This window comes from Hemitrygon akajei, chromosome 6 (assembly GCF_048418815.1).
Source record: "Hemitrygon akajei chromosome 6, sHemAka1.3, whole genome shotgun sequence".
Lineage (NCBI taxonomy): Eukaryota > Metazoa > Chordata > Chondrichthyes > Myliobatiformes > Dasyatidae > Hemitrygon > Hemitrygon akajei.
Window position 1 is genome coordinate 174,996,783 of NC_133129.1, and position 17,736 is coordinate 175,014,518.

General features: G+C 40.5%; 1 protein-coding gene across 3 annotated transcripts in view; it reads right to left on the bottom strand.

Moving 5' to 3' along the window:
• shank2b (SH3 and multiple ankyrin repeat domains 2b) overlaps window positions 1–17,736 on the bottom strand; it is a 1,185,964-nt gene that overhangs the window by 37,766 nt on the left and 1,130,462 nt on the right. The gene's annotated exons all lie outside the window — the stretch shown is intronic.

Consider the following 17,736-nt stretch of genomic DNA (forward strand, 5'->3'; position numbering starts at 1 on the left):
GTAAAGTTGAAGAACAGTCAGTTATTTAAGGAAGAGTAACCCACTCTTCAACAAATAGAGGAATCTTCAAAATTGAAAATGATGACAAGTCTGAAAAATTTCAGCTTTGTTGAGTAAACATGGATGACCACCTTTGAAACACAGAATCCGAGGGGAAATTTAACAGAGGTGCACAAAATTATAAGACGGCTATAATGGTGAGTGAGAAGGATCAATTTCTCTTGGCAGAAAGGACAATAATTTGGAGACAATTCAATTTGTGAAAATGTTAATGGAAATTCAGGATCTGGAATTCACTGACTGAAAAGATAATTTGGATACCAAATAAATTCTTTATATTGTTGGAAGGTTCCTGGATGAGTACAAGAAGAATAATGCATCAAGACATGGGAAATGTAGAAACCTAATATCTGGTTTGACCATCAATGAAGTGCCTCTTTCACCTCAGATGGTTGAGGAAGTTTGGTAGGGGCCCCAAATCCTAAAAACTTCTTACAGGGGCACAACTGAGAGCATCCTGACTGGCTGCATCACTGCCTGGTATGGGAACTGTACCTCCCTTAATCGCAAGACTCTGCAGAGAGTGGTGTAGACAGCCCAGCGCATCTGTAGCTGTGAACTTCCCATGATTCAGGCCATATACAAAGATAGGTGTGAAAAAAGTGCCCAAAATCATTGGGGACCCAAGTCACCCCAACCATGATCTATTCCAGCTGCTACCATCCGGGAAATGGTATCGCAGCCTAAAAGCCAGGAGCAACAAGCACCGGGACAGCTTCTTCCACCAGGCCATCAGGCTGATTAATTCACGCTGATTTGAATGTATTTCTATGTCATATTGACTGTTCTATTTATTATAAATTACTATGATTGCACATTGCACATTTAGACAAATATGTAAAGATTTTTACTCCTCACGTATGTGAAGGATGTAAGAAATAAAGTCAATTCAATTCAATTCCATTCAATTCAAAATCCAAAAAGCCCTTGGCAATGTAAATTATGACTAAAAGGATATAGACTCAGTGGTCAATTTATTAGGTACATCTGTACACCAGCTCATTAATAGAAATGTCTAATCAGTCAATCATGTGGCAGCATCTCAATGCATAAAAGCATGCAGACATGGCCAAGAGATTCAAATGTTCAGACCAAACATCAGAATGGGGAAGAAATGTGATCAAAGTGACTTGGACCATGAAATGATAGCTGGTGCCAGATGGGGTGGTTTGAGTATCTCAGAAACTGCTGATCTCCTGGGATTTTCATGCACAACAGTCTCTAGAGTTTACAGGGAATGGTGCAAAGAAAAAAACATCCAGTGAGTGGTAATTCTGTGGATGAAATTGTCTTGTTAATGAGAGAGGTCGGAGGAGAATGACCAGATTGGTTCAAGCTGGCAGGAAGGTGACAGTAACTCAAACAAACACTTGTTGCAACAGTGGTGTGGAGAAGGGCATTTCTGAATACACAACACATCACACTTTGAAGTGGACGAGCTAAGGCAGCTGAAGACAGTGGCCTCTTTATTAGGTACAGGAATGAAATATCATCTGTTCACTTCTTTCTGTGGATGCTGCCTGACCTGCTGAGTTCCCCCAGCAAGGTGTGTTTGTTCCTCTAGATTCCATCATCTGCAGAATCTCTTGTGTTTTTATGATAAGACTTATCCTTTTTTTCAGGGGAAAAGTGCCTAGAACTAGAGGGCAGAGATTTAAGGTGAGAGGTAGCAAATTTAAAAGAGACATGAGGGACAAGTTTTTCCACAAAGGATGGTAAATCTTTGGAATGCCCTGGAAGCAGATACTAATACAACTCAAAAAGGCACCTGGACAGATACTTGGATAGGAAAGGAGTAGAGGGAACTGAAGAAGGGTCTCAGCCCGAAACGTCGACTGTTTACTCTTTTCCCTAGATGCTGCCTGGCCTGCCGACTTCCTCCAGCATTCCGTGTGTCTTGCCTTGAGAGAGATATGGGTATAATGTGGACAAATGGCATTAGGCAGATCGACATTATGGTTGACATAGATGAGGTGAGCTATAAGGGGCTTTTCTGAGGTTTAACATTTCTGTAGCTCTATGATTCATGAACTTTCTAAAGTGACGGTTGCAATCTGTAGCTTCTTCTGCCTGGATCCCTGCAAGCAAAGATCAACTGCTGATTGACATTTTGCAGCAACTGTAATGACCTTATTATTAAGTCAAAAACTAATGAAACATATAGAACGATGATCAAAGGAACTTGACAACTGTACCTATATAAATGGGAGCTTTTGTGTTTTGATTAGATTAATAAGTATCAAATTGGACAAACAATTGTGCAGGTTACCAGAAGAAATGAATAATTCAATAGGATGCTATTTTCATGGCAAGCACATGCTGCACCACTGGGAATTTTAGAAAGGTTTATAATTAAGTGGAAATGCTCTGTAGCACGTGGATCTCGTTACAAAAGAGCATTCTGAAATCCTGAAATATGGGAAATCAGAATGTGATTGCATCTATAGTTTTTGGCCTGCTCTGAATGATGAAATTAAGAAAAGGAGTAAAAGGGATGTCATCTCATGAATACTTAATTCCATTAAAATAGCAGAGCATGAAATTCGCCGTGAGCATAGTAACCATTCATAACATTGGCAACTGAGCTCGGCTCCTCAAAAGATTTATGGGATGGTGTCATTCTGCCCTGAATCACGGGTAATACATGTACAAATTCATAATCTACTCAGCAGGGAGGATCCACGACACAACTGATTGGAAGCCAGTGTGAAATCTCACTTAGTGTATTTCAAGTTGAACTCTAGCACAGGCAAATGACAATAATGTTGAACTTGGAACATGCTTTATCCTGCAGATTTGCAGCACAGTATGCCTTTGATTTCATTCACTTACCGGTCCTCTTTTTCCGTAGCGTTGCTTGGAAAGTGAAAGAGAAGGAGGTAAATACGTTTTAATAATCGCATATTCTGTTGCTGATTGATAGTGAAATCTCTTTCATAATTCAGAAGACACAGGAGCAGAATTTGACCATTCAGCTCATCGAGTCTTCTCCACCATTCCATCATAGCTGATTTATTATCCCTCTCTACCCTGTTCTCCTGCCTTCTCCCCGTTACCTTTGGCACCTGACTAATCATGAGCCTATCAGCCTCCTTGTATTCAGAGGTGGTGCCCTCTGGTCCCAGCCTCCACTACTAAAGAAAACATCCTCTCCATGTAAACTCTATCTAAGCCTTTCAACATTTGGTAGGTTTCAATTAAATCCCACCCCTACCCCCCATTCTTCTAAACTCCAGTGAGTACAGGCCCAGAGCAATCAAATACTGCCCACAGATTAACTCTTTCATTCCTGGGATCATTCTTGTTAACCTCCTCTGGATTTTCTCCAATGCCAGCACATCTTTTCTAAGATAAGATACCCAAAACTGCACACAATTCTCCAAGTGCAATCTGACCAATCCTTTATAAAGCCTCAGCAATACATCCTTGTTCTTATATTCTACTCCTTTTGAAATGAATGTGAACATTGCATTTGCTTCCGCAGATTGGTTTGGCTTAGGAGTGTAATGAGAACTTCTCCATCTCTGGTGCCTTGACCTGTGATGCAAGTCAGGGCTTTGATCTACTTCCGCCGGTTGTTTTTAGTGCATGGAGACTCTCTGAACAAATTTCTGGACAGTGTTGAAAGACCGATTTTAAAGATAAGGAAAAGATGAAAGATTAGCTTTATTTATCACAGCTACATCGAAACATACAGTGAAATGCATCATTTACGTCAAATCAATTCAGCAAGGATTATACTGAGCTTTGGGCACCAATATAGCAGCACAACTCACAACTCACATGTCTTCTGGGTTGTGGAAGGAAACTGGAGCATCTGGAGGAAACCCATTACGATCAGTGTTTGATACCCGCTGCAGTTTGTAAGGAACGTACAAGTTCCTTACAAACTGCAGTGGGTATCAAACACTGATCTTCCAGCCGGCGTAATAGTGTTATGCTAAGCACTACACAATGCTAACCATGTCACCTGTTTTTGGTAGAATAGACCTTTCAATGATACAAAATCTCAGCAGGAATGATCACTGGAACCAGTCTAGGTAAATTGGACCTGAAGTCCAGTTATTACAACTCAGTCTTATAGATGTCTTAAGCTCACAGGAAGTATTCAAGCCCAGAGTTCCCTTACGATATATGTACTACACAACACTGTGTGACCAGAATGTTTTTCAACAGGTCAAGCAGTATCTGTGGAGGCAAAGGCAAAGTAAACTTTCTGGTAATTGGTGAGTTCAACTTCATGGGACAATTGTGGGGGAGATGCAGAGAAATGTACATAGAAATGGGATCTACAGAGTTTTAATGTGTTAACAGGCCAGTGAATCCAGCTCCTGGTGTCATCAAAAATGCTTACAAAAATTAGAACATACAACCCCTCCCTCCTTCTACAGCACAGAAATATACCCTTCAGCCCAAAATGTTGTGCAAACTAATTGAACTAGTAATTAAATACACTGGTCCATGGCCTCCTCCTGTGGCACAATGAGGCCACAGTCAGGTAGAGGAACAACACCATATATTTCATCTGGTTAGCCTCCGGTCTGATGGCATTAATATTGATTTCTCTTTCCAGTAAAAAAAAATCTTATTCCTCCCGCTCCCCTCTTCTTCTATTCCCATCTCTGGCCTCTTACCTCTTCTCACCTGCCTACCACCACACCCCCTCCTCCTTCCCTTTCTCCTATGGTCCACTCTCCTCTCCTATCAGATTCGTTCCTCTCCAGCCCTGTACCGTTCCTACCTACCTGGCTTCACCTATCACTAGTACTCCTCCCCCTAACCCCACCTTTTTATTCTGGCATCTTCCCCCTTCCTTTCATAGATGCTGCCTGACCTGCTGAGTTTCTTCACTATTTTGTGTGTGTTGCATTAAGTGCTAACAAATAGGTTAATTGTCAGAACAGATGTGGGACAGAGAGAGGCAGGGATCTAAACTCGTCCCTTCTACCTACATAAAGTCCATAGCACTCCATTACAGGCATATTCATGTGCCTATCTACTTTAAGAGTCTCTTCAATGCCTCTGTTGTATTTACCTTCATTACCACCTCTGGCAGGATGTTCCCAAGCATCCACCACTGGACTCTCTTGTGGATGCTTCTATATATAAATCTGGCAACAAAAGCACTTGGTGCATGTTTTAAGTGTCTGCTGCTGAAATTCTGCTGACCAAGAACACCAACAGCTGTAATATCATTTCCCTGCATATTGTGGAGATACGATGAGAGATTCTGTTGATAGAGAGTCACCTGTTACTCTCAACAGAAACTGGACCAACACACACGAATTGCTGGAGGAACTCAGCAGGTCAGGCAGCATCTATGGAAATGAATAATCAGTCAATGTTATGGGCCGAGACCCTTCATCAGTATTGCAACATCATGAAGGAACCCACCACACTCCTGATGGACTGGTTGTCCCTTTCCCATCAGGGTGGAGGCTATGTAGCATCGACGCCAGGACCACCAGACTCAAAAACAGTTACTTTCCACAATCAATATGGCTGATCAACACCTCCAGTCACTAATTCCAGTACTACTTTATTATTTCCTGTCACCTTATGTACAGCCCAGCTTCACTTATGGACATACAGTCAACCTGTATCTAAGCTATCTCAGAATCAGGGATTATCATCACTGGCATATGTTGTGAACTGTTAACTTTGCGGCAGCAGAACAATGCAATACATAACAGAGAAAGAACTGTGAACTACAGTAAGTGTGTATATAGTTAAATTAAATAAGTAGTGCAAAATTAGAAATAAAAAGTAGTGTTCATGGGTTCAATGTCCATTTAGAAATCAGATGGCAGAGGGGAAGAAGGTTTTCCTGAATCGTTGAGTGTGGGCCTTCAATTAATTTACTAACTTCAAAATATCAATGGTTGTCAGCTTATAGTTTCTATTGAGTTTTTACACAGGTATTGAGATCTTCCTAATAAGGAATTTGAACATTCAAAAGGTTACTACTTGATAACTGCTAGTCAATTCTGTATTGAAAAAGGCATTACTCTGTTCAGACCATAAGACATAGGAGCAGAATTAAGCCATTCAGCTCATAGAGTCGGTTCTGCCTTTCTATCATGGCTGATATATTTTCCCTCTCAACTCCATTCTCTTGTCTTTACCTGTAACCTATGACACCATTACTTATCAGGGACCCATCAACCTCTGCTTTAAAAATACTTAAATGACTTGACCCCACAGACATCTGTGGCAATGAATCCTGTAGATTCACACCACATTCTGGATGAAGAAGTTCTCCCTTTTCTCTGTTCTAAAGGGACATACTCATAATCTGATGCTGTGCCCTCTGGTCCGAGGCTCTCCCCACTAGATCTCTCCACCATCCAGAGACAGAGAAGCAGTTTCAGCGACAGGTTACTATCGATGCAATGCTCCTCAGACAGGATGAAGAGGTCAATACTCCCCAATGCCATTAGGCTTTACAATTCAACCACCAGGACTTAAGAACTTTTTAAAAGCTATTATTAATGCTTTTTGAGATAGTGATTTAGATGCATATCATATTTTTTTACTGAGTTAAGTATTGTATGTAATTAGTTTTGCTACAACAAGTGTATGGGACATTGGAAAAAAAAGTTGAATTTCCCCATGGGGATGAATAAAGTATCTATCTATCTATCTATCTATCTAAAGGGAGCATCTTCTCCACTCTATCTAGGCCTTTCAATATTTGATAGGTTTTAATGAGATATCCCCCCCCCCCCCATCCATTCTTCCAGCAAGTACAGGCTCACTCCTACTGTAACCTTTTCATTCCTGGGATTATTCTGAGAGTCTCTTCTGGAACCTCTTCAACACAAGCACATCTTTTCTTAGATAAGCAGCCCAAAACTGCTCACTGTATTCCAAATGCCGTCTGATCAATGCCTTATAAAGCCACAGCCTTATAAGGTCCCATAAGATAATGGTGGCATAATTTGTTTTCTCTCTGAGACTCAAGAGTCTTTGAACTGTACTTTCTTAAAGATCAGTATACTCAATGTCTTGGAAAATTTTTAAGGCAAAGCTAGACGGTTGCATGATTACTAAGGAGTGAAAGGTTACTGTGGGTAGAACTCAGAGTTCAGAATCAAAATCAGGTTTATGTCATGAACTTAATTGTTCTGTGGCAGCAGTACATTTTGATATATTTTTATTTATTTACTCATATATTTTTGCCCTCAACTCTGAGTGGAGTTATCGGGACGCTGTCGTAACGGCGTTTTTTTTTAGAAGACTTTCTTATTTTTATGAGGTTGAGTTGCTAGCTCGACGCTCAACCCAGCACAAATGGAAAGTGTGCAAGGGAGCCGGCTGGATTCGAACTCAGGAGCCTTCGTTCCGAAGTCCGGCGCTGATGCCACTACGCCACCAGCCGGCCATATATATTTTAAAAAGCTCTAAATTGAAAAAAGGAAACATACATAAAAATTAAATTAAGTAACTACTGGGAAAAGAGAGCAAAAATAATGAGAGGGGCCTTGCTGTCCTCCTTGTGCACAAATAAATAAAGTGTGATTGAGGAACAAATGCAAATTTTGAGAGATCAGTTAAACGGTGATGAGAGTCTTGCTAATGCAGAGAGAGCTCCTGCAATTATTCTTTGCTGACACTTTGCTTCATGAGCAGAAAAAATATTAAATGCTGGAAGAATTCAGTGGACCGAGTTGCATCTGTGGAGGCAAAAGAACGTTCTGGAGCAACAATTAATTGCTGGAAGCTAATAGTTTCATAGCTGTAAGGGAATCGTGGAGGAAGGTACAGGAAAGTTTGCCTAGAAAGAGGGTTGCGCTCATATATTAAATGGCTGCAGAATCCAGGTTCTACGTTATCAAAAGTGCTGGTGTCAATGTTTTAATGTTCAGAACGTCAGCAAGGTAAAAAAAGGAACTGAGAAAGTAAGACACCTGTTCACACATTCCTCGGATGTTAGGTCTTGATGTTGACTTCTGTTTGGTTCAATTTTGTGTTCATGTTACCACATGGAGACACATTGACAGAATGAACACAGGCAGGCTACAGCTATCATGCCTTAGACTGCTGCACCATCACAAATACTTAATGTGATGTCTGATCACAGCAAAACTAGTGAGCAGTGAATGACCGCTTGAAATATTAGATGACGCTATTCCATCCTAAAGAAGTCAGATGATTTATACTGAGCCAGCCACTGTCTGTGGGAAGTTCTTTGTTTTACTCTTGGCATTTGAAGAACTACATAAATGTAGCTAGAATGATCTGAACGTGGTTAACATCCAAGCTCACAGGAGTAGCAATGCTGAAAAGCACCATGACCTTCTTCAACTGCACTGTTTGAGTATTCAAATATACAAATTGGGAATAGAAGTAGGCCATTCACCCGCTCAAACCTGCTCCCCTATTCAGTAAGATTATGGCTGATCTAATTTTAACCTAGCATCGAGATACCTTCAAAAGGTGGTGCCTCAAGCAGGTGGGATCCTTCATTAAGGACCCTCACCATCCAGGACATGCCCCTTTCTCATTGCTACCATCAAGGAGAAGGTATAGGAGCCCGAAGACACATGCTCAATATTTCAGGAGCAGCATCTTCCCCTCCACCATCAGGTTTCTGAAAGGACAATGAACCCAAGAACATTACCTCACTACTCTATTTTTGCTCCATATTTTGAATGACTACTTAGTTTAATTTTTTATATATATATATTTCTTAATGCAATTCACAGGTTTTTAAAAAATTATGTATTGCAATGTACTATTGCCACACACAAAACAAATTTCATGACATATATCAGTGATACTGAAACTGATTCTGAACTCTAAATTCTATCCACAGTAACCTCTCATCCTTTAGGAATCATTTGATCATCTTTCTTTGCCTTATAAATATTCCAAGACATTGGGTTGACTGTCGTTCGAGAAAGAACAGTTGAAACACTCTTGACTCTCAGAGAGAAAACAAATTATGCCACCACTATCTTGTGGGTGAGCCATTTTTTGTTCAGACAGTGAACCCTGATTCTAGATTCTCTCGCAGATGGAAACATTTTCTTCACATGTTCTTCAGGATCTTAAGTGCTTCAATCAGAGAAGGACCTTTACCACCAGGCACATGCCCTTTTCTCATCACTCCCATTAAGCAGGAAGTACAGGAACTGAAGACACACACACAACAGTTTATGAACAGCGTTGTCCTCGCTATCATCAGATTTATTTATTTATTGATTGATTTGAGATACAACAGCGCTGTCCAGCAATGCCTCGATTTAATCCTAATCACAGGACAAATTACAATGACCTATTAAACTACTAACCTGTATGTCTTTGGACTGTGGGAAGAAACTGGAACACCTGGAGAAAACCCACGTGGTCATGGGGAGAACGTACAAACTCCTTGCAGGCAGCGGTGGGAATTGAACGCCGGTCACTTGTATTGCTAACCACCATGCTACCTTGCTGCCCCATGAATGCTCTGAATGGTTCATGAACCCATGAACACGATCTTGCAATTTCGCTTTTGCACTATTTATTTATTCTTTATGGTAAGTTACAGTACTTTTATTAATGTCATGCACAAAGCAACAAATTCCACAACATACATCAATAATAACATACCTGATTCTGATTCAAAAGTTGCCTCTTACTCTGCTGAACTTGAGCAGATATGTGCCTAGCCTGTCCAACCTTTATAAGACAACCTGTTCATTACAGGGTCAGTCTAATAAACCTTCTCGGAAATGGTTCAATATATGTATGTCTTTCCTTAATTAAGGAGACCAATACTGAACACAGGTGGACAAGAGCAAAGGTTCAAGGAGATTCTCAAAGAATCTGAAATTTATGCAACAGCTCATTGATGCCTGGGTATCCTTGGAGCATAACAACTCAAAATGGAGAAGTAGCGTTCATGATGACATTGAGATCATGCATCAAGTATCTGGTCAAACTCCGAGTAAAAAGTGCACCACCACACTAAATATCCCCCTCCCATCCCATCTGTGGTGGACAAGCCTGTGGTTCCTTCAGCAGTTTCATTAGTTGCCTCAGAACTCTCAAAACTAGAGGGAAGACAAAATACTTTTATTTATTTAGTGATACGTCATGGTAACAGGACTTCTGGCCCAACAAGCCCAATTATACCCATGTGATCAATTAACATGTCTTTGAAATGTGGGAGGAAACTGGAGTAACTGGAGGAAATTCATATGGTCACAGGAAGATTCTACAGACTCCTTAAGGAGAGCAGCAAAATTGAAAACAGATTGCTGGTGTTAGAATAGCATTCCGCTAACCACTATGCTAATGTGTTGCCCCAGAATCCTGCTTCCCAAGGGACTGCCTAAGGAGAAGGTGGAACTGGAGCACAAAACAAAGAAAATACTGGAGGAACAGCATCTATGGAGTGAAAAAAAAAACAATTAACGCTTCAGTCTGAAACCCTTCATCAGGAGTTCTGGCCAAAAGGGTGGCATGGTGGTGTAGTGGTTGGCACAACACTTTACACTACCAGCAACCTGGGGTCAATTCCTGCTGCTGTTTGTAAGGGGTTCGTATATTCTCCCCATGACCACGAGGGTTTCCTCTGGGTGCTCCAGTTTCCTCTCACAGTCCAAAGATGTACCAGTTGGTAGATTAGCTGGTCTTTGTAAATAGTCCAGTGATTAGGCTAGGATTAAATCTGGGGATTGCTGGGCAGCATGGCTTAAATGGCCAGAAGGGCTCCTTCTGTACTGTATCTCAAAAAATTCACCTTTTGTTTATTTCTGTCCACAGGTGCTGTCGCATCCTGAGTATCTTGTGTGTGTTGCTCTGATTTTCCACCATCTAAAGAATCTAAAGCACAACCTCTCTATTTTTGTATTTGATTCCCCTAGCAATAAACAATGACATTGTTAGCTTTTCTAATTACTTGCTGTCTCTGCATACTAACCTTTTATAAATTATGCACAAAATTACTCATGCACAAAATATTAACTTTATTCCTAAACCTAGCAACCCTCTGGATACATTTTATAGTCTTTTAATTGCTTACATGGGAAAAAATATTTTGGAACTGTGTGCCTTCGTGAACATGATGCAGTGGATACAGCCATGGAAATGGTTAAAGTCTGTGGGAAAGGAACAATAAAGGGTAAAAGGAACAATGCTTCTAGTACTTCACTGTTAGACCAAGCGTAACTACTGAGAATGCTATGACATGTACTTCTTGTGTTGGCATTAATTGCTGCCAGAACCAATTTAATATTCCTTAATGCACAAACTCACATTAACAGATGTTTAGATTATTGAAGACAAATGCAATACAAATAAGCAATCTGCATCATGCTTGTCTTCCAAATTGACTTAATAATGCCCATTATAAATTGGCATTAAGACAGTGGGGAGAGGTTGATTGAGTCCAGCCTGAAGAGATTGTGAAGAATAGCTCAGCTGCTCCTTGGGAAGTGTTTTCTCACTTGCAGATGAGAGAAGCGAAGACAGCAGGAGGATCTGAGATTGTGGGATAAAGATGACCAGGATTCCAATTTGCCGCCAGTCACCAGATATTATCCACAAAGGCCACAACTCACTGAGCAGGCAGAAATGGGTCATACCATCTCCTAGCACTGGAGCTGATACCCAATAGCAACATCAGGACCATATAACTCAGCATATTTAGCACTGAGCAGGCAATGGCAAAAGATGAATGTCAAAACAGTTTATTTCAACATGCCAGCGAATATATTAAAACCTGTACAGTTCACAGCACCAGGAGTAGTTTTGAATGAAGCTCTATGATAAGGCTTCATTGACTATAAACATATGGTGTAGAAGACCATAAGACACAGGAGAACTAGGCCAAAAGTCTGCTCAGCCATTCCATCATGGCAAATTTATTATCACGCTTAATCCCATTCTCCTGCTTTCTCCTTTGACAACCTGATTAATCAAGAAGTTATCAATCTGCACCTTAAATATACCCAGTGACTTGCCCACTGCATCTATCTATGGCAACAAATTCCACAGTTACCACCCTTCTCTTCATCTCTTTTCTAAAGGAGTGTCCTTGTATTCTGACACCGTGCCCTCTGGTACTAGACTCCTCCACTATAGGGAGCATTCTGTCCATGGAGACTCTGTCTGGGCCTCTCAATATTCGATAGGTTTAGATGAGATCCACCCCTCAATCTTCTAGACTACAGTGAGTACAGGCCCAGAGCCATCAAACGCTCATCTGTTAAACCTTTCATTCTTGTGAACCTCCTCTGGATCTTCTCCAACGGCAGGACATATTTTCTTAGATAATGTGCCCGGAACTGCTCATAATATTCCAATGAATATTGCCTCATAAAGCCTCAGCATTACATCCTTGTTTTTATATTCTAGTCCTCTTGAAATTAATCAGAATCAGGATCAGATTTAATATCACTGGCATGTATTGTGAATTTTGTTTTGTGGCAGCAGTACATTTCAAAACATAATAATAAAAAAATAAATTACAGTAAGTAGTATATATAAAAAAAGAAAATTAAATTAAACAAGTAGTGCAAGAAGAGAGAAAACCATACAGAGGTAGTGTTCATGGGTTCATTGCCCATTCAGAAATTTGACGGTAGAGGAAAAGAACTGTTTCTGAAATGTTGAATGTGTGTCCTCAGGCTCCTGTACCACATTCTTGATGGTAGCAATGAGAAAAGAGCATGTCTTGGTTGATGGGAGTCCTTATTAATGTGTTAATATTATTATTACTTTATTGTTGCCAAACAATTGATACTAGAGTGTGCAATCATCACAGCGATATTTGACTCTGCTCTTCACCCTCCCTGGAGTACAAATCGATAGTAAATATAATAAAAATGTAAACTATAAATCATAAATAAAAAATAGAAATGATAAAGTAAGGTAGTGCAAAAAAATATACGCCACCATTTTGAGGCATTGTCTATTGAAGGTGTCTTGGATGTTAGACAGTCAGTGCCTCTGATGGAGCTGGTAGAGTTTACAATTTTCTGCAGCTTTGTCTGTGCAGTGACTCCACCATTCCAGACACTGATGCAACCAGTTAGCGTACTTTCCATGGTACATCTGTAGAAATTCGTGATTGTTTTTGGAGACATACCAATTCTTCTCAAACTCCTAATGAAGTATAGCCGCTGACATGCCTACTTTGCAATTACATAGAACATAGAAATTTACAGCACATTACAGGCCCTTCAGCCCACAATGTAATGCTGACCATGTAACCTACTCTAGAAACTGCCTAGAATTTCACTATTGCAGAGCCCTCTATTTTCCTAAGCTCTGTGTACCTATGTAAGAGTCTCTTAAAAGATCCTATTGTATCTGCCTCCACCACTGCTGCTAGCAGTGCATTCCACGCACCCACCACTCTCTGTGTGAAAAATATTAATATGTTAATGTGTCAATATGTTAGGCCCAGGATCGATCCTCAGAGATGTTGACATCCAGGAACTTGAAACTGTTCACCCTTTCCATTTCTGATCCCTGAATGAGGACTGGTGTATGTTCCCCTTCCTGAAGTCCACAGTCAACTTCTTGGTCTTACTGATGTTGAGTGCAAGGTTGTTGTGACACCACTCAACCAGCTGATCTATCTTGCTCTTTAAACTAAAGTGAATACAGGCCCAGAGCCATCAAACGCTCATATGTTAACCCTTTCATTCTCGTGAATCTCCTCTGGATCTTCTTCAATGGCAGGACATATTTTTTTTTAGATAATGGGCCCAAAACTGCTTCCAATATTCCAATGAATCTTGCCTTATAAAGCATCAGCATTACATCCTTGTTTTTGTATTCTAGTTCTCTTGAAATTAATCAGAATCAGAATCAGATTTACTATCACTGGCATATGTTGTGAACTTTGTTGTTCTCATCACCATCTTAAATTCTGCCAACAGTAGTTATGTATTGGCAAATTTATAGACGACATTGAGCTGTTAACCGGGCGGTGGTGTAGTGGCATCAGCACATGGACTTTGGGGCAAATGGTCCAAGGTTTGAATCAACTTTCCATCTGTGCTGGGTTGAGTGTTGAACTAGCAACTCGGCTTCATAAAAAACTAAACAAATGCTAAATAAAAGGCAAGGTTGCCACCCAATGTGCCATAAGGCGCAGAGAGGAAAAATAAAAATGGAACTGTGCTTAGCTACATATTGTGGGTGTAGAGAGTGTAGAGCAGTGGAATAAGCACACTTCCTTGAGATTGAGTGCTCAGCCCTAACATTGCAGTTGTCTTCCTTCCCACTGACTCAGCCTGCAAGGTAACCTTTAAAGGATCTTGCATGATTCTGCATTCTCATGTCGCTGTACACCTCTGATTTCAGTGACTTTTTCTTGTCTATGACTCAGAGGTTTGTAAATAAAGTCACAAAGAATGGAGGTCAGACTTCTAGAATATCTTTTACCGCAGTATTGTGGGAGTGCCATACTGTCAGAGGTTTTGTCTTTCAGATGATGTGGTAAATTGAGGTTCTGTTGCACTATTCTGCACTATTTTTCGCTGTATTTCACACAAGAGCAGGGGTATTATTCCCAGTGTACCAGTTAATATTTCCCCTTCATCAAAATAGATTTTCTGACCGTCATCACAATAGAGCAGGGATTCCAAACCTGGGGTCCATGGACTCCTTGGCATAACAAAAGTAGGGAATGTGTTCTGAAGTAAGGGTATATAGCAAACATTAACTTCAGCTATCAACCTGAACATGGATTGTAGATTAACTTTAAAATGCAGTTCTGGACATGAGTTTCCTGGAGCTGTGGACACCAGTTAGTTGAAAACCAGACAATACTAATTAACATTTATTTTGGGGGGACAGGAATGTGGGTGCAAAGGAGGTGTGGAAATTTTATGTAATTCAAAGGCAGCATGGTAGATACTTTGTAACTCTAGAATTGACCTGCCGTTACCTTTGATCTTTAGCATATAAACTGTCATGTAACATTGGGTCAAACAGGTCTCTTCCTTCAAGTGTGTCTCATTGTTTTGAATACAACACTCTGTATCCACTAGCTTCAGTTCCTCTGCAGTGTCTTTGTTCATGTTACAACAGGGAACCTTTGCATTAGAGAAATGCTGTGCTGAATTTAGCCACTGTTTACCATAAAGCAGATATTGGTAAGACCTCAGACAAAGTTAGGAATCAAAAGTTTGAGCATGGTGCAACAAAATCAAAAAAGGTGAATACAGGACTGAAGGTGTTGTATCTGAATGAGCACAATATACAGAATAAGGTAGATGAATTTGTAGGCATCATGGAATCATGGCTGAAAGATTATAGCTGGGAGCTCAATGTCCAAGGATAAGAATTGCATCGAAAGGATAGGTCGGAAGATCGAGGCTCTGTCGATAAAAAATGAAATCAAATCATTTGAGAGAGGTGACATAGGGTTGGAAAGTGTTGAATCATTGTGGATCGAGCTAAGGAACTGCAAGGGTAAAAATACCTTGATGGGAGTTGTATACAGACCCCCAAACAGTAGCAAGGATGTTGCCTATAAATTATAACAAGAGATAGAAAATGTATGCCAAAATAGCAATGTTACAATAATCATGGGGGATTTTAATATACAGGTAGATTGGGAAATCAGGTTGCCGCTGGTTACGGGGGGGTGGGGGGGCTGGAGAATTTCTGGAGTGCTCTACAAGATGGCTTTTTAAAGCAGCTCATGGCTGAGCTCACTAGAGGATTGGCTATTCTAGATTTGGTGTTGTGCAATGAACCAGGATTGATTAGAGAGCTTAAGGTAAAAGTGTCCTGAGGGGAAAGTGATCATAATATGATCAAATTCACCCTGAAATTTGAGAAGGAGAATCTATAGTTAGATGTATCGGTATTACGGTGGAATAAAGGGAATTACAGAGCCATTAGAGAGGAGTTGGCCAGAATGGATTGGAAAAGAACACTGGCAGGGATGACAGCAAAGGAATAGCTAGAATTTCTGGAAGCAATTTGGAAGGCATAGGATCCAAAGAGGAAGAAGTATTCTAAAGGAAAGATGACATATTCATGGCTAACAGGAGAAGTTAAACCCAACATAAAAGCCAATGAGAGGGCATATAATAGAGCAAAGATGATTGGGAAGCTTTTAAAAATCAGCAGAAAGTCATAAAGAAGGAAATGATGGAATATGAAAGTAAGCTAGCCAAAAATATTAAAGTTACCAAAAGTTTCCTCAGGTACATAAAGTGGAAAAGAGAGGCAAGAATGGATTTTGGACAACTGGAAAATGATACTGGAGAGGTGCTAATGAGGGACAAGGAAACAGCAGATGAACTGAATAAGTACTTTGTATCAGTCTTCACTGTGGAAGACACCAGCAGTATAGTGGATGTTCCAGGTGTCAGAGGTCATGAAGTGTGTGAAGTTACCATAGAGAGAAGGTTCTTGGGAAACTGAAAGGTCTGAAGGTAGATAAATCACCTGAACCAGATGGTGTACACCCCAGAGTTCTGAAAGAGGTGGCTGAAGAGATTGTGGAGGCATTAGTAATGATCTTCCAAGAATCACTAGATTCTGGAATGCTTCTGGAAGACTGGAAAATTGCAAATGTCATTCCACTCTTCAAGAAGGGACAGAAGCAGAAGAAAGGAAACTATAAGCCAGTTAGTCTGACCTCAGTGGTTGGGAAGATGTTGGAGTCAATTACTAAGGATGAGGTCTCAGGGTACTTGGAGGCACACAGTGAAATAGGCCATAGTCAGCATGGTTTCCTCAAGGGAAAATCTTGCCTGACAAATCTGTTCGAATTCTTTGAAAAAGTAACAAGCAAGATAGATAAAGGAGAACCGGTTCATGCCGTGTACTTGGATTTTCAGAAGGCTTTTGACAAGGTGCCACACATGAGGCTGATTGACCAGCTATGAGCCCATGGTATTATAGGAAAGATTCTAGCATGGATAAAGCAGTGGCTGATTGGCAGGAGGCAAAGAGTGGGAATAAAGGGAGCATTTTCTGACTGGCTACCAATGACAGGGGTCTGTGTTGGAGTTGATTCTTTTTACGACAAATGTCAATGATTTGGGTGATGGAATTGATGACTTTGTTGCAAAGTTTGCAGACAATATGAAGATGGGTGGAGGGACAGGTAGTTTTGAGGAAGTAAAAAGGCTACAAAAGGGACTTAAGATAGATTAGGAAAATGGGCAAAGAAATGGTAGTGTCGGAAAGTGTATGGTCATGCACTTCAGTAGAAGAAATGAAAGGATTGACTATTTTCTAAATGGAGAGAAAATACAGAACACTGAGACACAAAGGGACTTGGGCGTCCTTGTGCAGGATTCCCTAAAGGTTAATTTGTAGGTTGAGCCTGTGGTGAGGAAGGCAAATGCAATGTTAGCATTCATTTCAAGAGGACTAGAATATAAATGCAAGGATATAATGATGGAACTTTACAAAGCACTGGTGAGGCCTCACTTGGAGTATTGTGAGTAGGTTTTGGACCCTTATCTTATAAAGGATGTGCTGAAACTAGAAAGTGTTCAAAGGAGGTTCATGGAAATGATCCCAGGACTGAATAGCTTGTCATATGAAGAATGTTAGATGGCTCTGCGCCTATATTCACTAGAATTCAGAAGAATGAGGGGTGACCTCATTGAAATTGATTGAATGGTGAAAGACCTTGATAGAGGGAATGTGGAGAGGATGTTTCCTTGGTGGGAGAGTCTAAGACCAGAGGACACAGCCTCAGTA